Here is a 16476-nt window from a genome sequence, read left to right on the forward strand (position 1 = left end):
ATAACCGAAATCAACCTCAACGAAATTACCAAAATAATTTCCAACAAAATCAACCACAACCACTAGTACTTATGCAACCACAACCATTAGCAATTATGCAACCTCAACCCGAGAGGAAATCTGGTTTAGAAGATCTCTTAAGAGATTTTATGGTTAAGCATGAGAAAAATGCAGAGCTCCAAACTCAGCAAATTCGAAATCAACAAGCCACGATTCAGATTTTAGAAAGAGATGTTGGAAGGATCTCACAGTTACTAGCAGAGAGACCACCAATTGCAAGTAATCCTCCGGTTATACTAAAGAAGAAGGATCCTCAAGCTCCAGCATATTCACAAGTGAATGCTATTTATAGTTTCTGTGAGGATGAAGCAAGTTTCAAAACACCGGAGCATAGTCCTATTTTTACTCTTGGGTGTGAAGATGATGATGAAGAGTGTGATGAGTTTATATTTTCTGATTTATCCAATATGGCAGATTACACTCCTTATCAAGAGATTGATGGTACCCGAGTTGAAAGTATGAAAAGTATAACATGTGAAAATGAAGAGATCCGAGTTGGTGACATAACTCCCGAGTATGCTGATTATTTGATGAGGCTGATGTCGGGAAATCATGCAGAAGTGCAGAAAATAGAAACCACCAAGCCTTCCGAATTTAGGGTTGATGATGATTTGAAGGTGATCAAGGAAGAAGCGGAAGATACGGTGAAGCAAGCACCTAAAGTGGAAGACTATAAAGAACCCATTCCATACCCACAAGCACTTGCATCCGAAAAACCAAAGGAGAATCATTGTAAGCCTTAAAATACGGATAATATCTGTGTAAATGTACCTTTGGTTGATGTTGTTGCAGGTATGCCAAACTATGGGAAATTCTTGAATGATTTGATGGCAAAAGAAGGAGTGTGTGAGCAGGCATCATCTGCGTTTCTTAAAGCAGAATGTGCTGCTATTGTGAAAAAGAATGAATTGCCACCTAAGTTAGGTGATCCCGGACCATTCATAGTACCTTGTAAGCTTAATGATTCTAGAACTCTTAGATCATTAGCTGACTCGGGTGCAAGTATAAATCTCATGCCTTATTCCATTTACTCGCATTTGAACTTAGGCGAACTTAAACCGACCAATTCAGGCATTAGATTCATTGATCAGTCGGTTAATAAACCTATAGGGATTGCTGAAAACTTAGTAGTAAAAACAGGTGAACTTGAGTTTCTAGCTGACTTTGTAGTTGTAGACATGAAAGAAGATAAGTTTGTACCTATTATTTTAGGTAGACCATTCTTAGCAACTGCATGTGCTTTAACAGATTGGAAAACAGGAAAACTAGTTTTGAAGGATAGAGGCAAGAGTGCAACCTATCAAACTGAGTTTAGTATGAACCCACCACCCACACCGATAGTTTCAGTGAATATTGTTGACAATGTCAAACCCATTAGTCAACAAGCTAAGTGTGGGGAGGGTGATGAGGAGAAACTAGATAGTAAACCGCCCAATGATAGTGTTGTTGAGAAAACCATGAAGAAGTTATATGGTAGGATTAGAAATGCTATGTCGAAAAAAGATAAACATTTGAGAGAGAGATTGATTTCAAACCTATCAAAACTTGAGAAATATAAGTTGAAAAAACTGGTTGAAGAGTCAAGATTTTCGGACTCTTGGTTATTATCAAAAATTAGTGGTAAGAATGGTTGCAGTAATGGTTCTATTGGAGTAAAGAAGGGTGATGTTTATCACCCCGACGTTAGTTAAAATTGGGGTGGAGTCGCGTAAACGACTCGCTAATAAACTTCACACATTGTAAATAGTCCCATTCGTGTGTCTCGTTTTTATTTTAAATTCCTTTTTATTTGTATTTTTCATATACTTGTTTTAAAATTTAAAAATGTTAATCTTTTTAACACAAAAATAGAGTGTTTTTATTTTATTTTAAATTTGTTTTCGAAAAACATTAAAAACTTTAACTTTTAATGGATTAAATTTTATAAATTGAATTTAAAAATTTATAAACGGATTAAGATCAGGTATAACAACCGAATTTCCGTTACAAATATAAATTTATAAAAGATATTTTAAATTTAATTGATTATAAGTTATATAAAAAAAATATATAATGAAAAAAGTAAAAAAAAAAAAAAATAGTTTGTAATAACATAATTTTTTGGTGTGTATTGAAACTTATTATGTTTTTATTTTTTATATATTAGCAAGAAAATATAGTGTGGGGTAAAAATGTGTTGTACGATTGAAGTACAACCCCATATTTTGTGTGTTTTTAACATGGTTTTGACAGGTACAGAAGAAAATGCAATTAGAGGAAAAGAAATATCGAAATACATTGTGATACAAAAATTGGATACAATCATAGGTAAAACAATTTAAGAAAATCCAAATCGGTTAACAAAGGAAGTTCCAAATACTCTACACTTTTTGTCCTCTCAAATTTATACATTATTATCTGATTTTATGTAATGAGGGCATTACATAATCTTAAGTGTGGGGTGGGAATATATAAATTCTCGAGAACTAATAAGTTATTGGTTTTTATGAAAATTTGAAAATTTTTAAACAAATGTATCTAATCAATTTTTAAGGTAACTACGAGCAATTAAAGATCATGTGTAAAAACCGAAATTGTTGTCTCCATACATTAAAAATACATTAGTTTATTTGTTTAAAACTTATAAAAGAAAACCATTTATAACAAGAATTTATAAATCCTTATATTGAGAACCATTTATCACATGTTTCTTTGAAGTTTATTGCAGATATCATTGCTACAGAATGTATAAACCTGAATATTCCATTATCACGAGTAATAGAGGATGAATCGGATCCATCCCGTAAGGAAGTAAAGTCTTCCGAAATGACACACTTGCTAACTTATGTTAGAAGATGTAGTCCAGAACAGCTGTAGGTTGACGAAAAATCTTGAAAAGTCATCTCTATCATCGGCTGGAAATCCACCTAACCTCAGCATCAAACAGGGTTTTTTTGTGGTCAGACTTATCCTAACCATGAGAAGGATATGTCCCGTACAATGGGGGGGCACAATGCAAATTAGCTTTTAAGACTAATGAATCTAATCCCCAGATGGATGATCTCCGTAAAGATCAACTGCATCTATGTTTGACCGCGGTCAACATACATATGCCATAACAAATTGAGGTGTGCAAACTCATGGTTCACCGATGATATTTGGACACGATATAATTTTGTTCTAAAACTTATGCTATTTTATGAATTATATTTGTGTAAAACCATTTTTTGGACATTCGGCTTCAAGTTCCATGATACTACAATCATGGGGGCGAATAGCTTGCTAATCGCCGACTGAGACTTCGGTTTTCAGTTACCCTCAACCGGAATTTGAGGTTAAAACCGGAAAACGTGTCTAGTGTAAAAACTAGCCTGACATTTTATAAAATCATAAAACGTTTTCACAAGGTCCAATTTTCCCTAAGGATCCAAATTTTTAAACCCTAATCACGAGTTTCATGTTTGTTTCTGTTGTCAGAATTTCGTTTCGTGTGCGTGTGATCCAATAAATACTGTGTTGTGTAATATATTTCATATAGTGTGTGTTTCATTTCGTGTAGTGTGTGTTGTGTGATCTAAATGTTCGATAAGAAAGATATATAATGTTCTAACTCTGTTAAAAGATGTAATTGCTTGAGGACAAGCAACGTTCTAGTGTGGGGTATTTTGATATTGCTCTAAACATACATATTATTCGACGCAATATCACTTATATTTCATAGGTTTTTATCATCTACAAAGACATTCAATTCGCATTTCACAAGAAAAACGACAAAAGTGGATAAGAGCTTGCTATTTGAAGAAACGACGATAAAACGATAGTTTTAACTAGATTTATATCAAGAAACGTTTATCCGAATGAAAGTACAAGATGAAAGAAGAAAAGAGTTCAAATGAGAAGTGCCAAATCAGTACACGTCAATACGGGATCAACAAAGAACAACTGAAGAAGAAAAATGAAGAAAACTGTTATTTGATCTTACACGAATCGTGTATGTCTACACGAAACGTGTAGAATATTTGTTCTCACACGAATCGTGTAGTGATACACGAATCGTGTAATGTTAGGCCGAATTTAATCATTCAGCAGATAAGGGGCGGCTGCTTTTGGAGTTAAAAATTACTTCTTTTTCTCTAGTGCTACAGCCATCAAGCCAGTTGAGTTCACCTACTACTACTTGGATCAGTTTAAATACGGGGTACTATCAAGAGTTGAAGACACATATTTTCATACAATTATTATACGCAAGTTATTATTCTGTAATTTTTATTACTCTATTAGTTCAAGGTTAAAAATAGTTGTAATATTAAGGGTGTATTGTTCGTGATAAAGGGTGTTATTGTACGCGTGAAAGGGGTGTTATTATTGTAATTTTTCTACCGTTTGAAGTTAATGCAAGTGAAGATATTTTAGTAAGTTTACTCTGTTAAAATTAGTGTTGTTATTATGTTTGCATATCTATATTTTTATGTCTACCTTAGTGTAATGAATAGCTAAATTTCCCTAGTGTTTGCTTAAATGTAGAGCCCCTAGTGAAATGGATTGTTACCATTAGTAAAAGTTAAAATGTAACTTTAGTATTTTTAATATTGAGCCTAGTTAAAAGAACCATTTTTATGTAATTAGGTATTTAACCCTTACCACTTAATTTATTAAATTTAAATAACGAAAGTTGTTTTTATTTACATAAATTGAGCTTCAACATTAAAAATGATCTAGACGAATTTATGGATAAGTTATTGACACCAATTTAGAAATAAACTTCGGTGGTTTGGGTGATATCAATAAGTTATATGAAGGTGAAATTATAAAAAGGGAAACCGTTATAATTTAGGTTTTGGCGAAGGTCAAAACTAGGCTAGGTCTCAATTTAAATACTTAGGGAATAGTAGCTTTCTAAAAAGAATCCAATGAAAATTAGATTTTATTTAGTAAGTTGTAACTTTATATTTATTCGAGAGAAAAATGTAAAGTTTGATACTAGAACATTTTAAATAGGGCGTAAAACTTAAAACAATCCATGGACCTAGGGGTGACACAATTAAGTAAACACTCCCATTTATCTTATTTATATTTGTTATAAAAGTATTATTATTATTATTTACGATTTACCATTTTAAAATATTAGAAAAATACATAAAAACAATTATTTTTCGTAACAGTAATCTGTCACATCTTTTTACTCATACACGAATCGTGTATTATCACACGAATCGTGTAAGGCTCTGACGCGGCTACAGTACAGCTAGGGTTAAATTTAGGGTTTTAATTATTTAATTATATTTATAATTAGGTTATTAGTTATTTTAATTATTATAATTAAGTTATTTAGTTTTAATTATTATAAAATACTTAAATACATGTTTTAATCCTAAAATTAGTGTTAATTATTATCACTTTATAAATTGTAACTAGTTTATAATTAGTAAATTAATTAATTTCCCTTTTAATTTATATTAGTTTTATTAAAAATGTCATTTAGTTAATTTAATTAAGTTTATATTATAATTGCTTAAAACAAAATTCTAAATATATAGTTTCATTAAAAAAATTACTATTTTACTAATTACCATTTAGTAACATAATTAATGCATCATAATTAGTTTATTTTCATTTAGTTCCTTTTTAAGTTAATTTTTGTAATCTTGTAATTTTATTTAGTAAATTAGTTTTAGTTATTTTCTTTTACTGTTATTTTACAATTGCCTAATCCAAAACCCCCTTTAATTAAGTTTGACATCAAAGACTATTAAAAACCATTAAACACTCCATCTCCCTGTGGAACGAATCGGATTTACCAACAAACTAAACTACACGGATAGGACTAGTTGCCTATATATATGTGTGAAATCAACCTAAAATCTATAAAATACCACATATACAATAAATCAATTCGTGTAACAAAACAACTCAAATCCGTTCATAAATAAAGGTCTCGATCGTACACATCAACTTTTTGGCGCCGCTGCCGGGGAGTTGGCAGTAAATAAATAGATAATTTTTTTGATTCGTAGTAGTAGTTGGATTTGTACGTGGACCGGGTTGTTGGATCACCAATTTTATTGGTCAATAGAAGGATCCTGCCCCTCTGCTGCATCTTTTGGCTATTCAAAACGTGGGCAAAATCAGAAGGAAAATCTGTTGTTTAAGGGTTTTTATCATTGTTTTTATGTTATTCGATCCTCTCGAGGAAATTCATTTCCAAGAAAGTTCAAAGTTTTTGAATAAATCCTTTAATTCTTTGTACAATTTCCCAAATTGTATGATCCGTTCAATCCTAAACTCGTTAAACTTAATCCGGAACCTCAAAGAATTAATAAAGGACAAAAACAACAAAAAGAAATAGGAAGTACTAGTAATTTTAAAACACCGAAAAACACTAAAAAAGGAGAAACAAATAAGTAACCCTAGATAAACCTTTAGTGAAGTGATCTCATAATAGAAATTAATGTATGAACTTACGTTCCTCCAACGCTGAATTAACTCCTTCACATCCTGAACCCGAAAGAAGATTCCACGAACGCTTAAGAACTCAAGAAGTAGAATCTCTTGCTAAAAATTTAGAGTCACTTTTCTTAGAATCCGACTCTGAACCAATAATTCAACCAATCATAGAGCCGATTATTAAAGAAGAAGAAGAAATGGCTGATACAAATCAAACGATGGAAGCATTAATGAAGGCCACAAGAAAAGGTCAAGGCCACGCAATCATCCAACCCACGATGAGTGATGGCTTTGAAATAAAAGGTCAATTTTTACACATGGTAACTAATACATGTCAATTCGGTGGAGCCCCAAATGAGGATGCTAACGAGCATCTTCGTAAGTTTGTAAGCATTTGCAAGCTTTTCAAAATCAAAGATGTCACCGATGAAGTTGCATGTTTAAAAATCTTTCCATGGTCATTAAAAGATGAAGCTAGAGATTGGCTAGACTCATTACCCGAAGGCTATATTGAAGACTGGAATGATATGATGGACAAATTTTTGTCAGAATTCTTTCCTGCTTCAAAAGCAGCAAAATTACAAAGTGATATAAATCACTTTAAACAAAAACCTAATGAAACTCTTTATGAAGCTTGGACTCGATTCAATAAAATGCTTCGAATATGTCCTCAACACGGGTTGAGTACATTCCAAAAAGTCTGTGTGTTTTATAAAGGAGTCAATGTTGCAACTCGAAAAGATATAGATGTTGCAGCCGGAGGTTCGGTTATGAAGAAAACACCTGAAGATGCTCATACAATCATTGCTGATTTAGCGTCCCATTCTCATAACTGGCATCAAGAAATAGAATTTTCTAGATCATCAAATGTTGCTAGTATTGAAAGCAATGATGAAATTGCTTCTTTAAAAGTTCAAATAGCAAATCAAGCAAGGCAAATCGAGAAAGTAACCAAGGAAATGCATGCTATCAGAATAGGATGTGAACTGTGCCAAGGTCCCCATCTTACTAGAGATTGTGATCAAAGTACAATGGAAGAGCAAGCAAATTTCTTAGGATACTTACGAAAAGGTGAAATGAACTTCAGTGATTTTCCAGCTATAGAAGCAAACAACCGAAAATATCCTCCTATAAACAGCTATCAAGTAGGAGGACCTTCAGGATCTAATAATAATAACTATCAGAATAATAACTATCAAGGAGGAAATCCAGGTTACCAAAATAACCGGAATTTCCCAAATCAAAACCAAAGAAATCTGCCACCAGGTTATAATAACCGAAATCAACCTCAACAAAATTACCAAAATAATTTCCAACAAAATCAACCACAACCACTAGTACTTATGCAACCACAACCATTAGCAATTATGCAACCTCAACCCGAGAGGAAATCTGGTTTAGAAGATCTCTTAAGAGATTTTATGGTTAAGCATGAGAAAAATGCAGAGCTCCAAACTCAGCAAATTCGAAATCAACAAGCCACGATTCAGATTTTAGAAAGAGATGTTGGAAGGATCTCACAGTTACTAGCAGAGAGACCACCAATTGCAAGTAATCCTCCGGTTATACTAAAGAAGAAGGATCCTCAAGCTCCAGCATATTCACAAGTGAATGCTATTTATAGTTTCTGTGAGGATGAAGCAAGTTTCAAAACACCGGAGCATAGTCCTATTTTTACTCTTGGGTGTGAAGATGATGATGAAGAGTGTGATGAGTTTATATTTTCTGATTTATCCAATATGGCAGATTACACTCCTTATCAAGAGATTGATGGTACCCGAGTTGAAAGTATGAAAAGTATAACATGTGAAAATGAAGAGATCCGAGTTGGTGACATAACTCCCGAGTATGCTGATTATTTGATGAGGCTGATGTCGGGAAATCATGCAGAAGTGCAGAAAATAGAAACCACCAAGCCTTCCGAATTTAGGGTTGATGATGATTTGAAGGTGATCAAGGAAGAAGCGGAAGATACGGTGAAGCAAGCACCTAAAGTGGAAGACTATAAAGAACCTATTCCATACCCACAAGCACTTGCATCCGAAAAACCAAAGGAGAATCATTGTAAGCCTTTAAATACGGATAATATCTGTGTAAATGTACCTTTGGTTGATGTTGTTGCAGGTATGCCAAACTATGGGAAATTATTGAATGATTTGATGGCAAAAGAAGGAGTGTGTGAGCAGGCATCATCTGCGTTTCTTAAAGCAGAATGTGCTGCTATTGTGAAAAAGAATGAATTGCCACCTAAGTTAGGTGATCCCGGACCATTCATAGTACCTTGTAAGCTTAATGATTCTAGAACTCTTAGATCATTAGCTGACTCGGGTGCAAGTATAAATCTCATGCCTTATTCCATTTACTCGCATTTGAACTTAGGCGAACTTAAACCGACCAATTCAGGCATTAGATTCATTGATCAGTCGGTTAATAAACCTATAGGGATTGCTGAAAACTTAGTAGTAAAAACAGGTGAACTTGAGTTTCTAGCTGACTTTGTAGTTGTAGACATGAAAGAAGATAAGTTTGTACCTATTATTTTAGGTAGACCATTCTTAGCAACTGCATGTGCTTTAACAGATTGGAAAACAGGAAAACTAGTTTTGAAGGATAGAGGCAAGAGTGCAACCTATCAAACTGAGTTTAGTATGAACCCACCACCCACACCGATAGTTTCAGTGAATATTGTTGACAATGTCAAACCCATTAGTCAACAAGCTAAGTGTGGGGAGGGTGATGAGGAGAAACTAGATAGTAAACCGCCCAATGATAGTGTTGTTGAGAAAACCATGAAGAAGTTATATGGTAGGATTAGAAATGCTATGTCAAAAAAAGATAAACATTTGAGAGAGAGATTGATTTCAAACCTATCAAAACTTGAGAAATATAAGTTGAAAAAACTGGTTGAAGAGTCAAGATTTTCGGACTCTTGGTTATTATCAAAAATTAGTGGTAAGAATGGTTGCAGTAATGGTTCTATTGGAGTAAAGAAGGGTGATGTTTATCACCCCGACGTTAGTTAAAATTGGGGTGGAGTCGCGTGAACGACTCGCTAATAAACTTCACACATTGTAAATAGTCCCATTCGTGTGTCTCGTTTTTATTTTAAATTCCTTTTTATTTGTATTTTTCATATACTTGTTTTAAAATTTAAAAATGTTAATCTTTTTAACACAAAAATAGAGTGTTTTTATTTTATTTTAAATTTGTTTTCGAAAAAAATTAAAAACTTTAACTTTTAATGGATTAAATTTTATAAATTGAATTTAAAAATTTATAAACGGATTAAGATCAGGTATAACAACCGAATTTCCGTTACAAATATAAATTTATAAAAGATATTTTAAATTTAATTGATTATAAGTTATATAAAAAAAATATAAAATGAAAAAAGTAAAAAATAAAAAATAAAAATAGTTTGTAATAACATAATTTTTTGGTGTGTATTGAAACTTATTATGTTTTTATTTTTTATATATTAGCAAGAAAATATAGTGTGGGGTAAAAATGTGTTGTACGATTGAAGTACAACCCCATATTTTGTGTGTTTTTAACATGGTTTTGACAGGTACAGAAGAAAATGCAATTAGAGGAAAAGAAATATCGAAATACATTGTGATACAAAAATTGGATACAATCATAGGTAAAACAATTTAAGAAAATCCAAATCGGTTAACAAAGGAAGTTTCAAATACTCTACACTTTTTGTCCTCTCAAATTTATACATTATTATCTGATTTTATGTAATGAGGGCATTACATAATCTTAAGTGTGGGGTGGGAATATATAAATTCTCGAGAACTAATAAGTTATTGGTTTTTATGAAAATTTGAAAATTTTTAAACAAATGTATCTAATCAATTTTTAAGGTAACTACGAGCAATTAAAGATCAGGTGTAAAAACCGAAATTGTTGTCTCCATACATTAAAAATACATTAGTTTATTTGTTTAAAACTTATAAAAGAAAACCATTTATAACAAGAATTTATAAATCCTTATATTGAAAACCATTTATCACATGTTTCTTTGAAGTTTATTGCAGATATCATTGCTACAGAATGTATAAACCTGAATATTCCATTATCACGAGTAATAGAGGATGAATCGGATCCATCCCGTAAGGAAGTAAAGTCTTCCGAAATGACACACTTGCTAACTTATGTTAGAAGATGTAGTCCAGAACAGCTGTAGGTTGACGAAAAATCTTGAAAAGTCATCTCTATCATCGGCTGGAAATCCACCTAACCTCAGCATCAAACAGGGTTTTTTTGTGGTCAGACTTATCCTAACCATGAGAAGGATATGTCCCGTACAATGGGGGGGCACAATGCAAATTAGCTTTTAAGACTAATGAATCTAATCCCCAGATGGATGATCTCCGTAAAGATCAACTGCATCTATGTTTGACCGCGGTCAACATACATATGCCATAACAAATTGAGGTGTGCAAACTCATGGTTCACCGATGATATTTGGACACGATATAATTTTGTTCTAAAACTTATGCTATTTTATGAATTATATTTGTGTAAAACCATTTTTTGGACATTCGGCTTCAAGTTCCATGATACTACAATCATGGGGGCGAATAGCTTGCTAATCGCCGACTGAGACTTCGGTTTTCAGTTACCCTCAACCGGAATTTGAGGTTAAAACCGGAAAACGTGTCTAGTGTAAAAATTAGCCTGACATTTTATAAAATCATAAAACGTTTTCACAAGGTCCAATTTTCCCTAAGGATCCAAATTTTTAAACCCTAATCACGAGTTTCATGTTTGTTTCTGTTGTCAGAATTTCGTTTCGTGTGCGTGTGATCCAATAAATACTGTGTTGTGTAATATATTTCATATAGTGTGTGTTTCATTTCGTGTAGTGTGTGTTGTGTGATCTAAATGTTCGATAAGAAAGATATATAATGTTCTAACTCTGTTAAAAGATGTAATTGCTTGAGGACAAGCAACGTTCTAGTGTGGGGTATTTTGATATTGCTCTAAACATACATATTATTCGACGCAATATCACTTATATTTCATAGGTTTTTATCATCTACAAAGACATTCAATTCGCATTTCACAAGAAAAACGACAAAAGTGGATAAGAGCTTGCTATTTGAAGAAACGACGATAAAACGATAGTTTTAACTAGATTTATATCAAGAAACGTTTATCCGAATGAAAGTACAAGATGAAAGAAGAAAAGAGTTCAAATGAGAAGTGCCAAATCAGTACACGTCAACACGGGATCAACAAAGAACAACTGAAGAAGAAAAATGAAGAAAACTGTTATTTGATCTTACACGAATCGTGTATGTCTACACGAAACGTGTAGAATATTTGTTCTCACACGAATCGTGTAGTGATACACGAATCGTGTAATGTTAGGCCGAATTTAATCATTCAGCAGATAAGGGGCGGCTGCTTTTGGAGTTAAAAATTACTTCTTTTTCTCTAGTGCTACAGCCATCAAGCCAGTTGAGTTCACCTACTACTACTTGGATCAGTTTAAATACAGAGTACTATCAAGAGTTGAAGACACATATTTTCATACAATTATTATACGCAAGTTATTATTCTGTAATTTTTATTACTCTATTAGTTCAAGGTTAAAAATAGTTGTAATATTAAGGGTGTATTGTTCGTGATAAAGGGTGTTATTGTACGCGTGAAAGGGGTGTTATTATTGTAATTTTTCTACCGTTTGAAGTTAATGCAAGTGAAGATATTTTAGTAAGTTTACTCTGTTAAAATTAGTGTTGTTATTATGTTTGCATATCTATATTTTTATGTCTACCTTAGTGTAATGAATAGCTAAATTTCCCTAGTGTTTGCTTAAATGTAGAGCCCCTAGTGAAATGGATTGTTACCATTAGTAAAAGTTAAAATGTAACTTTAGTATTTTTAATATTGAGCCTAGTTAAAAGAACCATTTTTATGTAATTAGGTATTTAACCCTTACCACTTAATTTATTAAATTTAAATAACGAAAGTTGTTTTTATTTACATAAATTGAGCTTCAACATTAAAAATGATCTAGACGAATTTATGGATAAGTTATTGACACCAATTTAGAAATAAACTTCGGTGGTTTGGGTGATATCAATAAGTTATATGAAGGTGAAATTATAAAAATGGAAACCGTTATAATTTAGGTTTTGGCGAAGGTCAAAACTAGGCTAGGTCTCAATTTAAATACTTAGGGAATAGTAGCTTTCTAAAAAGAATCCAATGAAAATTAGATTTTATTTAGTAAGTTGTAACTTTATATTTATTCGAGAGAAAAATGTAAAGTTTGATACTAGAACATTTTAAATAGGGCGTAAAACTTAAAACAATCCATGGACCTAGGGGTGACACAATTAAGTAAACACTCCCATTTATCTTATTTATATTTGTTGTAAAAGTATTATTATTATTATTTACGATTTACCATTTTAAAATATTAGAAAAATACATAAAAACAATTATTTTTCGTAACAGTAATCTGTCACATCTTTTTACTCATACACGAATCGTGTATTATCACACGAATCGTGTAAGGCTCTGACGCGGCTACAGTACAGCTAGGGTTAAATTTAGGGTTTTAATTATTTAATTATATTTATAATTAGGTTATTAGTTATTTTAATTATTATAATTAAGTTATTTAGTTTTAATTATTATAAAATACTTAAATACATGTTTTAATCCTAAAATTAGTGTTAATTATTATCACTTTATAAATTGTAACTAGTTTATAATTAGTAAATTAATTAATTTCCCTTTTAATTTATATTAGTTTTATTAAAAATGTCATTTAGTTAATTTAATTAAGTTTATATTATAATTGCTTAAAACAAAATTCTAAATATATAGTTTCATTAAAAAAATTACTATTTTACTAATTACCATTTAGTAACATAATTAATGCATCATAATTAGTTTATTTTCATTTAGTTCCTTTTTAAGTTAATTTTTGTAATCTTGTAATTTTATTTAGTAAATTAGTTTTAGTTATTTTCTTTTACTGTTATTTTACAATTGCCTAATCCAAAACCCCCTTTAATTAAGTTTGACATCAAAGACTATTAAAAACCATTAAACACTCCATCTCCCCGTGGAACGAATCGGATTTACCAACAAACTAAACTACACGGATAGGACTAGTTGCCTATATATATGTGTGAAATCAACCTAAAATCTATAAAATACCACATATACAATAAATCAATTCGTGTAACAAAACAACTCAAATCCGTTCATAAATAAAGGTCTCGATCGTACACATCAATAATTTACACCAACCTCCACTTGTGTCCAAAATATAAAATAAATTGCATGTATTCTCATCCCAAAAGATTTAAATAGAAAAATGGGACTATAACTCACCTTAATAGCAAACGAAGTAACCACACAAATAAGCGAACAGCAAATGAAGTAAAGTGATCAAGAATGATCACAACGCCGACCTAAAAATAAAGCAGGTCGATATAAATAACTAACTTAGGTCAAGTCTTAGTATGATAGCTATTGTACATGTTGCAAGTAGACATAGAACAACACTCAACATGTATCGGTTTGATCGGAACAACATACGTACACACACTTTTTATTTTTAGAAAGTTTTTATTTTTAGCAGGTTTCCATTTTTGAAAAATTTCTATTTTAGGAAAGTTTCTATTTTTGGAAAGTTTCTATTTTTGGAAAGTTTCTAAATTTAGAAAGAAAGTTGCTATTTTTAGAAAGTATATAAGTTAGGAAAGTTTCCTTAATTAGAAAGTCAACTGAAAGTCAAAGTCAACCAAAAGTCAACTCAAAAGTCAACCTTGGTCAAATATAGTCAACAATAATTTTAAAAGTATAAGTTATATTAATAATATAGGTTATAACGTTAATTAAATTCATATATGTATAATTATGTCATAACATAAGTTTTAATTAAATTAAATGAATTATTAAAGTTAACATAAGTTTAAATGATATAATTAATATAACATAAGTATTTAATTAATTAATTAAATATTAATCATAATATAAGTATTATTAATTAATAATAGATTTTAAATCATATCATAAGTATTATTAATTAATAATGAATTATTAATCATATCATAAGTTTCTAATTATAATTATTAAATCATAAGTATTTAATAATTAAATTATAATTAAATAATAACTAAGCCTTATAATAATTAAATGATTAATTAATCCTTATTATAAGTCTTATTATAATAATCTCATAACATAAGTTTAATACTTACCATAAGTATTTTCCATTAATAATAAAAGTATTATTAATTATAAGTTTAATTAAATGTTTGATTAAATCATAAGTAATTAATAAATGATATAATAAATATATATATCATAAGTCTTAAATTAAAATAATTGCTTTGTATATCATAAGTAATTTATTAATAATGAGAATCATTATTCATATCATAAGTCTTATTTTATAACCATAAGTTTTAATTAAAAGTTCGTCGGGTCATAACTTGAGCCCCGAGAATCAGTTTTCGGCGAGCCTTATATATATATATATATATATATATATATATATATATATATATATATATATATATATATATATATATGCCTAACCAACCCACCCGACATATTAGTGTGCTCAAGAACATCCCAAGAACAGCCACCAAGTAGTGACCTACAGCCATTATTCAACTTGGAGCTTTAATCCGTTCAAAAACATGTTTTAGTCATAACGGGTGATCCGTGGCACGGATTTCGATGACCCGAACATGAAAGTTCATCCAATCATCAATCTTAACACACCAGTACACCCTAAAGACTCTAAAAATGGTCACAAAGTCGGACCATACCTGTACCAATTCATTTTCACATTTTAATTTCAATTAAATACCATTTTGATCATAACTTATGTTCCGGAAATCGAAATAACATGAATCCGGAGTCTAAAATTAATGTCTTGATGAGAGGAACTCATCTAGATAATTTAATTTCACATTTACAACAGTCAAGTTTACAGAAATGGTTGAAAATGCTGCTGTCCCAAAACAATCAAACCGAAATCATGCTATAACAAGTGTTTCTATGCATACAATCAACAATACAACAATATACAATCATCATACTATCATAATAACATATAAAAATAGTAAAATTAAAGAAAAATCAAAAAGTTAGGGTTAGGGTTTATACCCTAATCAAGAATCAAGATATATCGTTGCGTAGAGATCGAAGAGTATAATCCGGAAATGATAAAAGCCCTATGATCCAAGCAATATTTGATGAAGAATGATGATGATGTTGGTGATGAAGGTGACAGCCACAAAAGAAAAAAAAAGGGAGAAAGCCTTGAGAGAAAACTAGGTTTAGAATTAGAAAGGTAAAAAAATGAAAATGATAAAAATGGATGTGGAAAAACAAATGAGCCAAACCTTCCCCCCTTTGATATTTTCGGCCAAAAACAAAAGGGTGGGCCCCTTTAGTGAGCCATCTTAATACAAGGACTAAAAGCTTTTAGCCCGAACGCCCGAACGAAGCCCGAAACGCGAAAACACGCCTACGCGATTGAAAATTCGGAGAGATAACAAACACGCGACGAAAAATATATATAAACCCTATATATAACCATATGACATTAAAATATCATATTTAAAATAATTAGGACTTAAAAATCCCAAAATCTTGACCGTTGGTTTGAAAACCGAAAATATTCGCTGGATAGAAATCCGCGACACGTAGAAACGTATAACTAGAAATATGAATACAAATATTCATATAACACATAATAATTAATATATTATTACTAAAATAATAATATAGATCATAGAAATGACGTGACACGAAAAACAATTAACGGTCGTTAAATAATTAACGGTAAAAGATAACGGAAAAAGTAGGGTCGTTACAGTATGTGATGGGGAGGAAGCAACGTTGTAAAAGACGCGAGTCGGGGACGCATCGGCCATGCCTAAAAAATGACGCGTCGAACGCAACGGTGACACAACGACGACGCAACGAGCGTTGACTAACGTT

The sequence above is a fragment of the Rutidosis leptorrhynchoides genome, chromosome 10 (genome assembly GCF_046630445.1).
Source record: "Rutidosis leptorrhynchoides isolate AG116_Rl617_1_P2 chromosome 10, CSIRO_AGI_Rlap_v1, whole genome shotgun sequence".
Classification (NCBI taxonomy): domain Eukaryota; kingdom Viridiplantae; phylum Streptophyta; class Magnoliopsida; order Asterales; family Asteraceae; genus Rutidosis; species Rutidosis leptorrhynchoides.